General features: G+C 42.0%; 1 long non-coding RNA gene across 1 annotated transcript; it reads left to right on the top strand.

Moving 5' to 3' along the window:
- The first annotated feature begins 13,202 nt into the window (after window positions 1–13,202).
- On the top strand, window positions 13,203–15,341 carry LOC311268350. The gene is made up of 3 exons (XR_014623962.1): window positions 13,203–14,095; window positions 14,203–14,388; window positions 15,021–15,341. It is a non-coding gene; the product is annotated as an uncharacterized lncRNA (long non-coding RNA).
- The last annotated feature ends 85 nt before the right edge of the window (window positions 15,342–15,426 follow it).

Genomic DNA, 15,426 nt, shown 5'->3' with positions numbered 1-15,426 from the left:
ACTTTGTTTTGGAGCCGGAGACAGCCGCTACCTGCTACATGTCTGCTGTGCTACTATCAGTTATATGCAGGCACGGACACAGAAAAGCTGCGTCGCGCTGTGTATTGCTCCTTGTTTGTTTTTTTTTGTTTGTTTTTTTTCCTCAACTTTATTGAAAGTTGCTGTGTAGTGCTTGTTGCCATGGTCCCGCGATGCCTTCCTCACGTCTTCCGGTCGGCAGGAAGAAGTGGGCGGCGCACGCAGTAGCTCATTAACATAATGAAAAAAAGTCACTGAATCCGGCCGCTTAGAGCAGGGCTGTGAAACTGCTGTGCTCAATCCTTTGGTTTTTTCGACCAAAGCATGTTACTGTCATTCCATTTAGACATCAAGGACCCATGTCAACAAGCAGAAATGAGCATAATATGTCCCCTTTAAAAACATGTGGCTGAACACAGAGGAGCCAAGTCAGGAAGCGCTGTCACAGGAGGCCGTCTGCACCAGGGGCCGCCCACAGCCCAGACCAGGACACCTCCACTCGGGCGCCCACCCAGCTACAGGCCAGCGAGGGCCCCACAGCAGCGCGGCTAAGCACTGCCATAGGCCCCCCACCAAGCCCAGATGATTTTCGCCACAAGACAGAGACATCCCAGACACGGCCGAAAGCAGCCCCCAGCGCAGACAGCCCCCACCGAGGAAACACTGGAGATTTTGAATAAGAGCATAAAAGAACTAGAGACAATAAAAACATAAAACATCAAACATAAAACTACCTAAAAACTACATAAAACTATATGGAATAAGAAAGTTAAATAAATAAAACACTAAAAGTAGCTCAAATCAGCTCTGCTATAAGAATAAATAAGTAAGTAAACAATAAAAGTAACTAAATAAATAAATAAATAAAAGTAAATAAATAGCGAGGACTAAAATATAAATTAGCTAAGAGAATAAAACATTAGTTAAAAGCCAGGTTAAATAGGTGGGTCTTGAGCCTGCTTTTAAAAATATTAACATTCTCTGCGGCCCTCAGGTCCTCCGGCAGGCTATTCCACAGACGGGGGCCGTAGTGCTGGAAAGCTGCCTCACCGTACGTTCGTGTTCTAGCTTTAGAGATTATCAAAAGGCCAGTGCCGGAGGATCTCAGGGTCCGCGAGGGTTCATATGGTAAAAGCAGTTCTGAAAGATAAGAAGGTCCCAAACCCCTAAGACATTCAAAAACCATCAAAAGGACCTTAAAATCGATCCTAAAACACACAGGGAGCCAATGCAGTGATTTTAAAACCGGTGTAATATGAGCCCGCCTTCTGGTCTTCGTCAGAACACGTGCTGCTGAGTTCTGTAAAAGTTGTAGACTTAAGATGTTTCTTTTTGGAAGACCAGAAAGCAGGGCATTACAGTAGTCAATACGGCTGGAAATAAAAGCATGCATTAGCGTCTCTGTGTTAGCACGGGAGAGAAGGGGGCGGACTCTGGCTAAGTTTTTTAAATGATAAAATCCTGTTTTTGTAACCTGTTAAATGTGTGGAATAAAATTGAGCTCAGAGTCGAAGATGACGCCCAGATTCTTTACCTGATTGGATGGAGTTAAAGATATTGTTTGCAGTTTTGATAAAAGTTTCTCTCCCTGGGCCTTAGGATCGATAATTAAAACCTCAGTCTTGCTCTGGTTGAGCTGTAAAAAATGTTCTGCCATCCAGGATTTGATGTCTAAGATACATTTAAAAAGGGCATCAATAGGCCCTGTGTCATCAGGAGACATAGATATGTACAGTTGTGTGTCATCCGCATAGCTATGGAAATTGACACCATGCCTCCTGATGACATTTCCCAGTGGGAGCATGTATAGGTTAAAAAGTACGGGGCCTAAAATTGAGCCTTGGGGCACACCACATTTAATTTCATGTATCCTTGAGGAGCATGTGTCCAAACTTACCAGATAATTTCTATCCCTGAGATAAGAACTAAACCATTGAAGGGCAGTACCAGAGACACCAACAAGATGTTTTAGTCTGTTTAAAAGAATTGGGTGATCTACCGTATCAAAAGCAGCACTTAGGTCAAAGATAGAACGACTATTTAAAAAATCATTCAACTGAATAAAAACACGTTTTTCTAAAATTTTGCTTAAAAATGGTAAGTTGGACACTGGTCTGTAGTTATTAAGAACATCCGGGTCCAAATTGTTTTTCTTCAGAAGCGGCCTCACTACTGCCGTTTTAAGGGCAGCAGGGAAAGTGCCCGTCTGAAGGGAACAATTCACAATATTCAAGAGCTCAACTTCAAAGGATCCATAAAACGTTTTAAAAAGTGATGTTGGAATTGGGTCTAAAAGGCAGGTTGTTGGTTTTACTTGGGAGAAAACTCTACCAAGCATCTCAGCTTCAACCAGAACAAAACTGTCCAGTGTTTCCTCGGGTAAAAGCAAGCTTTCTAATGTATTAAGAACAGTATTTTGACTCGATAAAATAGAAGATCTTATAAAATCAGTTTTACCCCTGAAGTGGTCTGCAAAGTCCTCGCAAAGGGAGTCTGTAGGAGTGTGTTGATGTCTGTTAAAAACAGGGTTGATTAACAGATCAATAGTATTAAAGAGTATTTTTGGATTATTTTTATGATTAGTGATTATGCTGGTAAAATAGGAATTTCTTGCATGCCTGAGAGCGTTATTATAGTTTTTTAATTGTTCACAGTACAGTTCATAATTAACTGTTAATTTGTTTTTTCTCCATTTCCGTTCTGCTACCCTGCAATTTCTTTTCAGTTTTTTGATCTCTTCATTTCTCCACGGGGCTGTGCGCTTAGGCAGTATCTTTTTTGTAGATAGTGGAGCTACGAGATCAAGTGTAGATTTGAGATTTGACATAAAATGTTCAACGATAAAATCACAGGATGCAGGTAGAGTAGCTGGAGAATGTTTACCAAAATTGTCAATAAAATTTGCAGCCACTTCCGGGGTAATATAGCGTTTCCTGATAGTTCTCACTGAAGTCTCCCGCTGAATAAAACTGGTGACATTAAAAAACACACAGTAATGGTCCGACACAGCCAAATCAACAACAGAGGACACAGTAGCTGACAAGCCATAGCTAAGAACTAAATCCAGAGTGTGTCCTCTGTTGTGAGTCGGCTGAGTAACATGTTGTGTGAAGTCCAAGTAACTTAGTAGATTTAAAAATTCTTTTGCCAAGGAGTCGGATGGATTATCAATATGCAGATTAAAATCACCAGATATAATGATAAAATTATAAGTGGCATGAATTATAGATAAAAATTCAGAAAATTCACTGATAAAAGCAGCATCATGCTTTGGTGGTCTGTAGACAGTGATGCACAGAATTGAGGGACTGTTAAAAACAACTGCATGATGCTCAAAGGTGGTGTACTGATCAAAAGGGATTTCTTTAGTCTGTAATGAGTTATTAGTTATAGATGCAGTACCACCACCGTTACGTTGAGTGATGATGACAGGAATGGGAGAGTTGTTAATGAGAACAGAAGGTCCGAGTCCAGTATTGTGTATGATGTGATCAGAGGTGGAACTGAATGCATAGGAGCAGGGACCAGGGGGACATCAATCAGCAGCGGACGAGTCAGTCTGTGTAGGTTTGGAGTGGCTGGAGGGGAGTGTGGTGGTTTAACAAAGTATATTTATTTAAGATAAGGCAACAAAATGTGCAAAAAAGGAAAATAATGAACAAATGAGATGTGAACATCAGTACTATCAGTAGTGTAGGATGTGCATGTGTGTAAAAGGTAATGAATGTATGTTGTACAGTGCATGAACTGAGCGTAATGGAACTTAGGAAAACTGCGGCTGCCACATCACCCCGTGGGACATCTGCTGGAGAGGAGAGAGAGAGCGAATGAATGAATGAATCATGGGTTTTATAATCTCAGGAACACTGGGCCCAGGTGCCCCTGATCAACCAAAACTCCTCCCACAAAGTCACATCAGGAGGCTGCTGCCTCAACAGGCGGGGGTCATCACAAGTGTCCTTATAATAGGTGAGCATTGCAAGACAACATCTTCCATTCATCTCGGCCTCATTTGCTGACCAGTGTTTGTTCAAAATAAATATTCAAATCAGAAAACGTCTCATATCTGAATGTGTTCTTTAAATTCATATCAGACCAGACAACCTCTGTCAAGCTGCACTCTTAATTAGAACCTCTAATTTTGTGGCTAATTTTCGATGCCTATAAGCCTAAAATCATTGGATGAAATCTTATTTGAAGCAGCTTTATGACATCACAAGCACACAATAGGCTCGTTCGAGATGAACTGCGCCTCGCCTGGAAGGTGGACGAGACCAGTCGGCAGCAGCAGGGGGCAGTGGCAAAAAGCTGCAGTCAATTCGGCCAGTTTCCAGCCGCTGTCAAGAATATACAGGAAGTCACAGAAATATTTACATCCTGTTAGAGCCATCTGTAGGCTATCTGTAGTTTGCACAACACGTTCGGATAGCTATGGCTGAAGAAACTGCACATGCGTTCTTGATCGCTGATGAAATTGAAGCAGAAGAGATCCCCCTACTTTTCCACTTTGCACATGAATTACACTGTGTTAATCATCTTAATGGGCAGATGGGATGTGGTGTGATTTTTAATATTTAATCTCACAAATGTAACAAATAGAAATACAAACTTTGAGGTCATTCAAAGTGGATTTTTCTAAAATGATAACTACTTTTCACTGTGGTCTAAATTTGTCAATCATAACTTTTTATTTGTTTAACGATGCCACTGTTGTGATTGAGGGGAGAATCATAACGACTGGGCAGATGTCAGCCCTTGGAAGTCATTTATTGAACAAGAATTGCCTACAAAGTAGATTTATATAAAGGCACTGTCATTTATAAATCATACAATCCCTAAATTTAAGAAATTGAACTACTGAATTAACAGTCCAAACGTTCTCACAGCTACATATATAGGTTACACATGGGGAGGACAAGCAGCAAAGGTTTCTTATAATCTTTACTGATGGATTTATATTTGTAATTATATACAGTATGTGGGAATATGTGTGTATCTGGCATTGTATTCTATCCTTTGTTCTTTTTGTCCGCCTTGTAAAGCACTGATTGCTCGTTTTGATAAGTGTTATATAAATAACCTTTATTATTATTATTATGATTATTATTATTGTTATTGTTATTATTATTATTATCAACCATGTAGGAGCCTAAATGCTATTTTAGTTGATTAGTATTTGGATAATAATTTAAGTTTACATTTAAGAAGAGGTTGTTGTTAATTATGATAAAAATGGGTTATTTACATTATTTACAGGTGAACAGTTAATATTAATAAGTTACTATTTAATTCATTTCACTTAAATGTGTGGATGTTTAGAGGTTAAAAAATCACGCATGTAACCTTTAATGCGGATTGATACGTGTGCGTGATTCACGTGAAGAAGTCAGTCAGGTCAGTCGTCATGGAGTGGAGCCACACAGTTTTTTGACCTCTGCGTTTACCTCTGCCTTTACTCAGCATTTTCTAGATATTTTGCTCTGGCCTTTTTTATTTTCATCATGCTGGATTGTATCTTGCTTTATTTTTGGAGTAAACTATGAAAAGGAACGAAAGAACGTGTGGAGTTTTTTTTTTACCTTTAAAGTGGACGTTACGAGGGAGGAGAGCGTCAAGCTCATGGCTTCATTGATTAGGAACCTACACTAGACAAAAAACTTGCTCTTCGTTGATTAATGGAACGTGGAACTGCCTGACGGAAAACGGAGGACAGAAGAAGGAAATGTGACGGAGATTTTTGGAAAAGAAAAAGTCACAAGCTGCATGGGGGAGCTCGTTAGCCTGGCGTCGGATCGTTAATTGACGTTCGTCAACTCGCCGGCGCATGTGAGTAAAAAAAAAAAGGAGAAAGAGGATTGTTGTTCGGCTGAATAACAAAGTGAGACTTTGTGGTGCTTCGGCATTTTTATTGAATAAACGTGGAAATACTGGCTTACTATGGATGAACAAGACAGTGAAAAAAGGACAATAAAAATGACTGAGAAGGCCATTGAAGATCACAAAGCCAGGAAGGAGCAAGCACACAGGTACAAGCTATCACAGATAACTAGCTTGACAAAACATATTGAACAATTAATGGAAGACGATGCAAATGTGGACACTGTAAAAAATAAGCTCCGTGTTGATTTTACTGGCTTGCATCAGGAATTTAAGACCCTTAATTCTGACCTTCAGAAATTAATGGAAGAGGTGGAATTTGTGGATGATCAAAGGAGCTGGTTTGATCCAAAGATTAAACTAATGGTTGACTTTTTCTGGAAATGTGAGGATTGGATGAGAGATGTTTTGAAACGTGTTGAGCAGGCTGAAGAGTGTGACAGACAGGTAACACCTTCAGACAGTAGGTCTACATCAACAAAAGTGACCACTAGAAGTCGAAGTAAAGCTACATCACAGAGTGGAAGCTCACTTTCATCAGCATCTTCAGTCAGATTAAAGGCCGAAATGGAGCAAGCATCATTAAGAGCAAAGGCTGCAGCTTTACGAGAGAAACTGGCAATAGAACAGGAAAAAGCAGACTGGCATGCAGAGAAAAAATGCAGGGAGGCTCAAATTCAAGCTGAAGAAAAGCAGCGAGAAGCGGAGTTTGAGGCCCAACAAAAAAGAATAAAAGCTAGAAAAGAAATGCATGCAATGCAAACTGCACTGGCTGAGTCTGATGCCAAAATGGAGGTCTTACAAAAATACGAGAATGGACAAGAAGATATTAGCACAGGTAAAGCTTATGATAAGGATGGTAAAACAGACACAAAACCCATCTTTCAACCACCATCAAGACCCACCGTACCAGCACCCAGGGTTAAACAAAATACTCCAGCAGCAACGGATCAATTGGCTACGTCTGCACCAAAGACTGAAGTTAAAGACCCACAGGGACCAGTGCTCGATGGGCTTTGCCAAGCCATCTCTCAGCAAGCCAACGTGACAGACTATCACATGAAGAGTCACAAAGCATCTCGACTTCCTGATCTGAAGATCCAAACATTTACAGGCGACCCACTGGAATACAACTCCTTTATTAGGGCCATTGAACATGGGATTGAAGGCCGCACGGGTGACAATCGTGATCGTCTTCAATTTTTGCTACAGTATACAAGTGGACAACCACACGAGTTGGTTAAGAGCTGCATCCACATGGAGTCTTCAGCAGGATATACTAAAGCAAAACAAATGTTAAAGGAGTTCTTTGGTGATGACTTCAAGATAGCGGAAGCATACATAAAGGAGGCTTTGGATTGGCCCACAATCAAGCCAGAAGATGGAGTTTCTCTTCAATCCTTCGCATTGTTCCTAACAGGCTGCTCTAACACAATGACAGATATTAGCTACATGGAAGACTTGGACAACACAGCTAATATAAAGGCACTGGCAAACAAACTTCCATATAAGCTCAAGGAGTCTTGGAGGAAATCCGCTTGCGACCTGCAAGAAAGAACAAAGAAAAGAGTTAAGTTCAAGGATTTTGTTGACTTTGTGAATCATCAAGTTAAGTATCTTCTGCATCCACTCTATGGAAACATAAAGGAAAACACAATAAACACGAAAGATCCTGTAAAACAGAAACCGAAACCACAATACTCAGAGACATTCAAGTCAAGAAAAGTGTTCACAATGGTTGTTGTGCCTCCCAGGATGGAAAATGAAAAACAGACAGTAGCAAAAACACAACCTGTCTCAGTCGACGGTTTCAGCAAACCTTGTGTTTATTGTACTGGAGAGCAACACAGTCTCACAGTTTGCAAGAAATTCAAGAGCAAGCAACATAAAGACAAGATTGGTTTCTTGAGGAGCAAAGGTTTGTGTTTTGCATGTTTAAAGCATGGTCATATGAGCAGCAGCTGCAAACAGAAACTGCATCCCACACCATTGCACATTACCATCAAGGACTCAAGAGAAGAAGCAGGAAAGGACTATTGTGAACAGCAATCTGTTTCAAGTGCCCTTGTACAAACGGCTGAAACTTTTGGAGTCACAGGGGCCGGTAAAGACGATTGTGTTCTTTCGATCATTCCAGTGTGTGTCAAGGCACAAAAAGGAACCAAGACAGTGACAACGTACGCGTTTCTGGATCCCAGTAGCTCGGCTACTTTCGCTACAGAGTCACTGATAAACCAACTGAACATGAATGGACGCAATGTAAGCATCTCATTGCGAACTATGGGGACTGAATTGATCGTGAACACGCGCATTGTGGCTGGTCTGGAGATCAGCAGTTTGAACAGCAACCAGTTTGTTGAACTTTCTGAGGTGTATTCACAAAGGGACATTCCCGTAGCTAAGGACAATATTCCCCGTCAAGAGGATATTGACAGTTGGCCCCACCTAAAGGAGGTGAAAATCCCCACTATCCAAGCAGAAGTTGGATTACTCATAGGAGCAAATGTTCCCAAGGCTATGGAGCCGCTGCAAGTGGTCAACAGCGTGGACAATGGACCATACGCCGTCAGGACGATACTAGGCTGGACAGTGAACGGACCACTCAGAGGTGAAAGTGACACGGTGGAGGCAAACACACTGACAGGAATTACTGCAAACAGAATCTCAGTAACCAAGCTTGAAGAACTCTGGCAGCTACAATTCAAGCAGGACTTTCCTGATGCTGGACAAGAGGAAGACATCGAGATGTCTAAAGATGACCATCAGTTTATCAACATGGTGTCACAGTCTGCTGTACTTAAAGACGGTCATTACAATGTTTGTCTTCCAGTGAGGAAGAAATGTTTGTGCATGCCGAACGACAGAGCAGTTGCGGAGCAACGTGCATTGAACTTACGGAAGAGGTTCTCAAAGGACGGCAAGTTCTATGGAGAATATGTGGCTTTCATGGACGACCTGCTCAAGAAAGGTTACGCAGTGAACCCGATGGTGATGAGCGTGAACCTGCTGAGGGGCGAACGTGGTATCTGCCTCACCATGGAGTCAGACATCCAACCAAGCAGAAATTGCGCATCGTGTTTGACTGTGGCGCAAGCTTCCAAGGAATGTCATTGAACCAGCAGCTCCTACAGGGTCCGGACCTTACAAGCTCGCTGGTGGGGGTCCTCATGAGGTTCCGCCAGGAGGCTGTGGCGGTCATGGCTGACGTGGAGGCCATGTTCCACCAAGTCAGGGTGAGTAACGAAGACACGGATCTCCTCAGATTTGTATGGTGGCCTGATGGCAACTATGAGCTGGATCTCGTCGAACATAAGATGCTGGTCCATATCTTCGGCGCAACATCTTCGCCAAGTGTCGCCAACTTTGTGCTTCAGAAATGTGCAACAGATTTTGCAGAGGAGTTTGGACAAGAGACGGCTAAAACAGTCAGGAAAAATTTTTACGTAGACGACTGTCTTAAGTCGGCTTCTGATGAAGATACAGCCATCACTCTGTGCACTGAGTTGAGAAGCATGTTGGCAAAAGGAGGATTCCGACTGACAAAGTGGTCAAGTAACAGCAGGAAGCTGCTTAACTCAATCCCGGAAGAGGAAAGAGCTCAAGGATTTCAAGATCTGGACTTAGATGAGGACAATCTGCCAATGGAGAGAGCATTGGGCATCCAGTGGTGTGCCGAATCGGATCAGTTCAGGTTCAAAATCAACCTCAAAGATCGACCACACACTAGGAGAGGCCTGCTTTCCTTGGTCAGTTCAATTTTTGATCCGCTGGGCTTTCTCGCTCCAGTAATATTGCCCGCCAAAAGAATCCTGCAGGATTTATGTCGGCAGAAGTATAGCTGGGATGAAGACCTGCCAGACACTGTGGTCAAAAGTTGGAATAAGTGGATCTCAAGTTTGCCACAGCTTGAGAAATTTTGAGTCGACAGATGTGTCAAGTCGAAGCAGTTTGGTGCGCCAGTCTTCGCGCAGCTCCATCACTTTGCTGACGCGAGTGAAGATGCCTACGGAACCACAAGCTACTTACTGCTGCGCTTTTCAGCTGGTGAAACTCAATCCACCTTGATCCTGGCAAAGACAAGGGTCGCGCCCTTGAAGTCCCCAACTATTCCCAGGATGGAATTGACTGCGGCCACTGTCGCAATAAAAATGGACAAGCTTCTGAGAAAAGAGCTTGAGTTGGAGCTTCACAAATCGATCTTTTGGACCGATAGCACGGCTGTGCTAAAGTACTTGAATAGTGAGAGCACCAGATTCAAGACGTTCGTTGCGAACAGGGTTTCAGTCATCCTGGATCACTCTCAGACATCTCAGTGGAGATACATCAACACCACTCTGAATCCCGCTGATCTCGTCTCAAGAGGACAGACTGTGGAAGCATTTTTGAAAAACGAGAGCTGGCTTTCAGGACCAAGTTTCTTGCTCAGCTCACAAGACCAGTGGCCTAAAAATCCAGATCCTGGCATGCTGGATATCAACGACCCAGAGGTCAAAAGAGTGACTCAAGTGCATGTCATTCAGGCACAAGAGCTCGAGGATTCCATGGATCAGTGGATGAACCACTACTCCTCCTGGACAGCGTTGAAGCGCGCTGCGGGATGGTTTCTGAAACTTAAGGATTTACTGAAAGAGCTAAAGGAAAAGAGAAAGGAACTACAAGCAGTAGACGGAGAAAGCAGGATGACGGAATTCAAGAAAGCCGTTAAAGGAAAGTATCTGACTTGTGACGACTTGACTGAAGCAGAAACAGAAATTGTGAAGTATTGTCAGAAACGAAGTTTCAAAGAAGATTTGGCTGCGTTAAAGGAACATCAAAGAGTAAAGAAAGGTAGCTCACTCTTTAAGTTAAATTCAGTACTCCAAGATGGAGTTATGAGAGTCGGCGGAAGGTTGAGCCGCGCGGCGATGCCTGATAACTCCAAGCAGCCAGCCATCTTGCCCAAGGATTCACACATCACAAGGCTGGTGTTAAGACACATTCATGACATTACAGCTCACGCTGGAAGGAATCACATGTTGGCTCAGCTACGGCAGCGATTCTGGATCCCTGGAGCCAGTGGAGCCATCAGAAGGTTCCTGTCCAAGTGCGTTGTCTGTAAAAGACTACATGGAGCCGCAGGCAAGCAGCTCATGGCAGATCTACCTACATGCAGGGTCCTGCCAGACGATCCTCCTTTTACAAGAGTCGGCGTCGACTACTTTGGTCCGTTCCTAGTGAAAAGAGGAAGAGTCCAAGTAAAGAGATACGGCGTTATCTTCACATGTCTTGCTATACGAGCCGTGCATCTGGAAGTTGCATCATCACTCGACACTGATGCCTGTCTTAATGCCATCAGAAGATTCCTTGCCAGAAGAGGGCAAGTCAGAGAGATGTATTCAGATAATGGAACCAACTTTCGGTCAGCTGACAGTGAGTTGAGGAAATCGATCAAGGAATGGAACACCAGCAGGATTGAGAAACACTTGCAGCAGAGAGGTGTTCAGTGGAACTTAAACCCACCGGCAGGTTCTCACCACGGAGGCAGCTGGGAGCGGTTAATCCGTTCAGTCAGAAAAATCTTGAACATTACAGTTAAGGAGCAATTGTTGGACGAAGAGGGTCTCCATACCTTACTTTGTGAGGCCGAGTCGGTCATAAACAGCAGGCCCATCACAAAGGCATCAACAGACCACACCGATTTAGAGGCCCTCACACCCAACCACCTGTTGTTGCTCAAAGTCAAACCCGAGTTACCACCAGGAGTATTTGATAAAGATGACCAATACGTTAATCGCAGATGGAGACAGATTCAGTACCTCGCGGATGTCTTCTGGAAGCGCTGGTGCAAAGAATATCTGACACAGCTCCAAGAACGTCAGCGATGGTCTTCACCTGGAAGAAACTTCTGTGTCGGCGACGTGGTGTTGATCGTGGACGATACGTCACCCAGAAATTCCTGGCCACTTGGAAGGATTGTGGAGACTTTTCCTGATGGCAACGGGCTTGTTCGTCAGGTTAAAGTGAAGACCAAGACCAACGAGCTTTGTCGCCCTATAACAAAGCTTTGTCTTCTTCAGGAATCAGAGGATAACTGATGGGCTGTTATGAAGATCTCATCTTAAATGGGACTAAGAACAGCAAGCGTCTTTCAATAAGTGATGTTATAAATGTGTTATAATAAATGTTATTCAGGCTCCTTTAATTTGAGTTGACACTTTTGGAGTAATTGTTTCAAGGACATTGATAACAATTAGGGGCCGGTAATGTAGGAGCCTAAATGCTATTTTAGTTGATTAGTATTTGGATAATAATTTAAGTTTACATTTAAGAAGAGGTTGTTGTTAATTATGATAAAAATGGGTTATTTACATTATTTACAGGTGAACAGTTAATATTAATAAGTTACTATTTAATTCATTTCACTTAAATGTGTGGATGTTTAGAGGTTAAAAAATCACGCATGTAACCTTTAATGCGGATTGATACGTGATTCACGTGAAGAAGTCAGTCAGGTCAGTCATCATGGAGTGGAGCCACACAGTTTTTTGACCTCTGCGTTTACCTCTGCCTTTACTCAGCATTTTCTAGATATTTTGCTCTGGCCTTTTTTATTTTCATCATGCTGGATTGTATCTTGCTTTATTTTTGGAGTAAACTATGAAAAGGAACGAAAGAACGTGTGGAGTTTTTTTTTTACCTTTAAAGTGGACGTTACGAGGGAGGAGAGCGTCAAGCTCATGGCTTCATTGATTAGGAACCTACAAACCACACAAAATATGTGTTAACAGATTGCACCTTCATTGTGCAACATGAGATTCATATAATCTAACAATTACACAGAAAATTAGGATTTTCGACAAAACGTAATGTTTGTAGTCTAACTAAGAACCAATCAGCTCCTTGATCAGGCGACAGCCAGGCGTTTCCCGTCATGCCCTGAGGTCTTGCAGTCGGTGGAGAGCAACTGCGGCGCCTGGCTCTAAAAACTGCGGCCGCCTTGATCTCGTGAGGTTATCGTTGCCGGCGCATGCATGTTGTCAGTGTAAATGCAGCCGTTTTTGGATTTATTTTGAAATGCATGCTTTTATTTTGAAATGAGAAAAACCGGAAGCAATGTCTGTTAGCTCCGTAAGCTTCACACAGAGACTGAAGAGCACCTGTAGCTGTGATGTTAGCTTGTTAGTTCGGTTTCTTTTTAGCACTCCATGCTTTTTGGCGTTTGCTCCAGCTAAGTGAATGTGGTTTAGTTTATGGTGAAGAATCATTTTTTTGACTGTCAAGATTGCCTCTGGGGGATGACTCTGCTGTTGGTTGAGAAGCAGTGTAAATGACCTTTAATATGAGTGTAGTATTTCTATGTGTTTTTATGTTTACTTATTAACATTCTTTAAAGCCAGGCTTTTATTTTTTATATATTAAGCAGACGTTACATTCAGTGCTTTTATTTTGAAAGCGTCTCGCCTAGAACTCGTACACATCCGGTGCTTCGGACTTTAACGGCAATAGGAAAAGTGTCTTCAATGCTAAAGTGTGCCTAACTTACATGAAACGCCCTAGCACCTGGCTAATAAGGGGCACAAGGTTTGTTTTGTTACCTTTTCATGCCATATTTATGTCCGGCTTGAGTTTGGTTGCCGTAGATATTTTTTATGTATAGAACGTGTTGTGGTTAACGGTAACTACTATTAGCAACGGCCAAGCTGCCGGTCTGTATTGGAAATGAGATGAAGCTATAAGCTAACTCGTAGGTTGTTTTATTAATGCAACAAGATGTATTTTGTCTGTTTTATGTGAGGTCTGCTAAGGTTAAAAACTGTTTGAGTTAAAAACGAACGGTTAAAAAATGCTAATTTCATGTTAAATATTGTTTTATATTGCACTCTATGGGAGGTTGTCCTTCAGTTAAAATGTGAATTTTCCTTCATGATTGTAACATCAATCGTAGCAGTTAAAATATATATTTAAATTCATGGAGTAAAACCTGTGAGTCTACAATGAGTTTATTAAAATAGATAAAAGGAGAGTCAACTTACATGATTGTTTATGGGATAAAAGAAGTTAAAAGTAATTTCAATTAAAGGTAACTGTATTTTATTTTCTTCTTTCATAGCTCTTACGGTGTGTTTATATTGACTACGGTCCAAGGAATAAATGAGTGTAAACCATCAGTTTGAGAGTTCGACCATCATTTAGCCGGGGATGCTACAAGCAGGCTAAAGTGGTCAGTATTACCCTATTTATTGTTATTAGCTACAGTGCTAAGCAATGTTTTTTGTAATGAATGCAATAGCTGATGTTGTCTTTTATTTTGTTTACATGAACTTTTAGTTCTACGGTGTTAAACATCAGTAAAGGAAACTGGAGTCTTGCATCCAATCAATGGGCGGCATAGTCAGAGCAAGTCGGAATCAAGTCGGACACAAATCTAACCGGCATGCATTGTGCGGTGGTCGCCGGTGATCGATTCTACGCAGGCCTGGCTCATCTCGAACAAGCCTAATCATGCTCACTCAGGTAAAAGAGGGTTATTGAAACAGACAAAGGAAACATTTATGACCTCTAGGGTTGTAACAAGGTTTAGTAAAAAGTAAAACTTTTGATGACTAAACTGTCAATTGTCAACTAAAACTGAACTAAAATGGTATTCTTTAAGTAAAATGAGACCAAAATGTCCAGTTTTAATCAAACTTAAAAAATATAAAAAAATTAAAAAAATCAGAAGAGGTTGACTACTGTGACGAACAGCACATCATCATCTGGCTTTGCACACATGTCACAACGCACTTTGGACTGAGTGACTACATATGCACTTCAATAATTGCACAGACACTTTAAGAGGAGCAACAGCACTTTATTTGAGATTTGCACAATACATTTTAACATTGTTTTTTTGCACATTTGTATGGATATGTTTACCGTGTTTGTTGAGTGTTTGTCGCCATGTTTGTTGTCCTTTGTCGGGTCTTGGTTTTGCTGGTGGGCGCTGTCTGGGCCACGGGGCTCCACCTAGAGCAGAGGGACATAGGGTTAAATGTGCATATTAAATGTGTTAATTGCTTAAACAAGGAGCTAAGCATGTGTATTGTGTTGCTCAATAAGTGTATGCATTGAATAAGTCAAGTGTACTCACCAGTCTTTCTCTTCAGGGTGTGTAGGCAAAAGGCTTCCCCAGGCAACGGACACCGCTTTTATAGTTCCGGGGGCAACCAAGTGTAAATTGGTGTGGGGGTGGTGGATGTGTGTGTGTTGTATTTTAGTAAATGTAATATGAAGTGGATATGTGTATTTTCTTTGTTAGTGGAGGTAAACGAGGGTGTATATATAGGTTACCGATTATGTGGTGTAAATACAGGAATAAAAATGGTGGGTTAAACATGTTGGTAGGCAGTGGGTGGAATCTTCCAGGGTCATTAGCTGTGACACCCTATAAATAGGTGCCATTTCGACAACCTGGGTGACGTGGTACTGATGTGTCTATGCTGTTTGCTGAGATGGATGAATAAAGAACCACCTCTGTGACCCACCTCAAACCTGCCTGTGGATCATTCTTTG

This window comes from Pagrus pagrus (genome assembly GCF_965226575.1).
Source record: "Pagrus pagrus genome assembly, chromosome: 13".
NCBI classification, from domain to species: Eukaryota; Metazoa; Chordata; class Actinopteri; order Spariformes; family Sparidae; genus Pagrus; species Pagrus pagrus.
The sequence above is the reverse complement of the archived record's forward strand: the minus strand, read 5'-3'. Positions and strand labels throughout refer to the sequence as shown.